The 3,599-nt window shown below is 35.0% G+C and overlaps 1 pseudogene; it reads right to left on the bottom strand.

Moving 5' to 3' along the window:
* Nucleotides 1–388: 388 nt before the first annotated feature.
* LOC145280423 (5S ribosomal RNA) lies at nucleotides 389–505 on the bottom strand (annotated as a pseudogene).
* Nucleotides 506–3,599: the final 3,094 nt, after the last annotated feature.

Genomic DNA, 3,599 nt, shown 5'->3' with positions numbered 1-3,599 from the left:
AATAAGTCCCTCGAAAATTAACGCTGTTCAAATTGGCAAATTCTATTTTGAATTATAGATACTATTACGAGTATTGATGAGGCGATTTCAAAATATTTCCCGAATCTGATACAATCACAGATTCAGTGTTAAATTCCCGATTCTGGTACAATCATCGATACCGATTTTAATGCGTTTTTAAATTTCTCAACATTCAATTATATATTTAAAAAAAAATATATATATATTCGGATTACCGTTAAAACCCACTGTAAGGGTGGCTGCGGGTGAAATTTTTGTGGCAAGAGTTGCGCAATCTCCAACCACACCCCTCCTGAGTCGACTGTTGAATACCAGTGGTAAGTGGAGGTTCAGGACGACTGGAAACAATGACGAGATAAGCGAAAAGCACATACAGCGCCTAGAATTCCCAAATGGTCACCAATCTGGTACTAGCCAGGCTCAACGTTGCTTAACTTCGGTGATCTGACGAGGACCGGTGTGTCAACGTTATTAGGCCGTATATAATACCAACGTGATTATGCTCATAATAATATCAACTCATTACGAATAACTTAAAACATTGGATTGTATTAACAAAAGTCGATTATGAAAAACACGTTTTGCCATTCGATATTAAGACGACCATGTTGTAGCACACAGGCAAGCAGTCAGTCTCCGGGTAACGATTTGTACAGATTAACTGTTATTAAAAAAAACAAACACTGCCCAGGGAAATTCCGTTTGATATTAGACAAACGGGGCACGAAAAGAAAATTCAGTGCCATTGTGGTAGCATGAGTTATTCCCATGAAGGTGTTTAAAGAGAAAAACCAGAAATTGAAGCTCAGTCGAGTCGCTTCCATCGAAATAACAGTAAAACAGCGAAACTCTAGACATGTTCCTTCCTAAGAACGGGGCTGTAGAGATCAAAAGAAATCATCCCTATCTTAGACGCATCAGGCGACCAGCAAAAAGACAATCTCTCAAGAAGAAGAAGAAAAAGAAGAAGAAGAAGAAGAAGAAGAAGAAAGTAATGCCTGGGAGAATAATCTACTGTAACCGAACCGAACGATACCTTCCAAAAAGTGTTTGCTGCATTCATTTTTATCCCACTAGAAAGAAATGTATGATTGAAAAGTTAGCGCATCAGAGGAGGAGCACTTTGAACCCTGGAAAAAATGCTTGTACATCCCCATCGGCATTCCCCAGTTGAGGCATCTCAGGTGATAAGCAATAAATTTACACTTTCTCAAAAAAAAAAAAATCCAAAGCCTTGGATAGCGGACGTTGTAGAACTGCACAGGATTAGTTTTTATTAGTTTTTATACAGCAATTAACAGGGAACAGGTCACTACAGGAGACCGTTGATTTGGGGATGAGGGTGGGCTGACGTGAAAAAAATCCTAGATTGTTAGAATATTCCTAAAATTTCATTATTCCCCAGTAGGAGCGCATCAGACGACAGGAATTAAATCATTCGCCCCTTTTGAAGGAGGAAATAGTGTTTCGGAGGATGGCTTCCTAAGTTTCGGTTTGATTTTAATTTAGAAGCCAAGGTAGAGTCAGTTGGCAGAGGATTGGACGAAATATATCGGACAAAATAAGACGGGTTTAGGAAAAAATGGAGATAATTAAAAACTTGTGCGGAAACGAAGTATTTGGGTAAAAAAAATAGCCGTCCAACACATGCCAGTTGGTAAAACAGCAAATTATGATCCTAGTGATGATAATGATTGTATTTGAAAACGATTATGCTGTATGTATTGCTTGTATTGATAGAACTATTGTTCTCATTCTGAGAGTTATTTGTGTATTGTTTCGGTCGGATTGTCCTTCGGCCGTCTTCAGGGGTGTTGATTGTTGTTTGTAAAAGAAAAAAAACGAAAACATCATTCAACATGTCTGAAGACGGTCAAAAGACAATCCGACTGAAACGTTGAACAAAATAACACTTAAGATGAGAACAATAATCCGGATAATATAAATAATAGGGTTTGTATTACAGTACACATAGATTCGAAAAAGTTGTCAAAAAACAAATATATAACAAATAAATGTTATCAAAGGTAAGATAAATTACTTTTCTACCAAATTGGATATATTTTTTGTGTTTTATTCAATGTAACATGTTTATTCAGCTCGAAAAACATGAACTGTTTACCGATGTATTGGAAAATTCAAAATGGCGCCCGACTCTTTCTTTAACACGGTAAGTTTGGAAAAAGGTTTCATAAATAATAAACTAGACAAAATACTATGAAAAAACCACCGAATATATGTCAACTTATGTCACGGTAACATATATCGAGCGTATTTCTAACAGTATGATGTCTAGTTTATTATTTATAACACCTTTTCCCGAACTTACCGTGTTAAAGAGAGAGTCGGGCGCCATTTTTAATTTTCCAATACATCGGTAAACACTGTATGCTTTTCGAGTTGAATAAATATGTTACATTGAATAAAAACACGAAAATTATATCTAGTTTGGAAGAAAAGTAACTTATCTTGCCTTTGATAACATTTATTTGTTATATATTTGTTGTTTTTGACAACTTTTTCGAATCTATGTGTACAGTAATACAATCCCGAATAATATAAACAATCATCTAAAAATCATCTAACAAAAATCAGAACATTAACTATCATGTAGTCCGCAATTTTGAAAAAAAGTGTTCCCTTCTTTCCTTTTATTGCCCCCCCCCACGTTCTTTAGGCCGTGCTTGGTTCCTACTCCTTAAAAACAACAATAAATCTGTCCTCTTCTGTGGTTGCTTTGCTCTACAATTGCTCATCACCTTATTTTATAATACCCCACTTTCCAATCCAAGCGATTTCACCGGGTTACAGTTTTGACATTCCATCCTACCTGCGCAACTGTTCCCTCTTGACCTGCATTTAACTCCGCGCGGTCATCTCGCTGGCTTACTAGATCAAATATCTCCAAGTGCCCAACGTCACACACCCTAAGGCTACTTGGGAATATGACGTCAAACAAACAGTATATACGAAGCTGCTGACGCAAAGAGACGACTTAGATTTACCAGTGGGACCTGCGGAAATTCCACAGCGGCAGTAGAAATAATTGCGATGTTGTTTCAGTAATAATTATTTCTAATTCAAGATATGTTTATAGAATTAAAATACATTTAACTTACTATGAGTTTAGTATTTTTTTCAAATAGACACGCACGTTAAAGGTACTAATAAATTATCAAATATTTCACAAGCATTTTTATATTACAATTTTAAGAACAAATTTTTATTTCATTTTTTTTTATTATTTTCTCCACTAAATATTATTTTTTGTGAAATTATTTTTTCATACATATTCAAATAATGCTTTTACCCCCCCCTTTTTGGCTTCAAATAGTACCTTCAAAAAGTTTTCGTGATTAAATAAACCAAAGAAAACCTTTTGCGCATGCGCTTTGAGGGAGCAATCATTAAATAAAAACACTGTTCCCCGTGAAGTATCAAAATTTTAAAAATAAAATATTTGTTTTATTATTTGATAATACAAGAAGTGTGGTTTGTTTGTTTCTTTCGTAATAACACAAGAATTGTTAAAAACAAAGCAATTTTTTTTTAATTAAATATATGGTTTCGCTTTTCTT

This window comes from Euprymna scolopes, chromosome 7, assembly GCF_053919585.1.
Source record: "Euprymna scolopes isolate OS-2025 chromosome 7, ASM5391958v1, whole genome shotgun sequence".
NCBI lineage: Eukaryota > Metazoa > Mollusca > Cephalopoda > Sepiida > Sepiolidae > Euprymna > Euprymna scolopes.
Note: the sequence above shows the minus strand (reverse complement) of the source record. Positions and strands in the feature narration are given on the sequence as shown.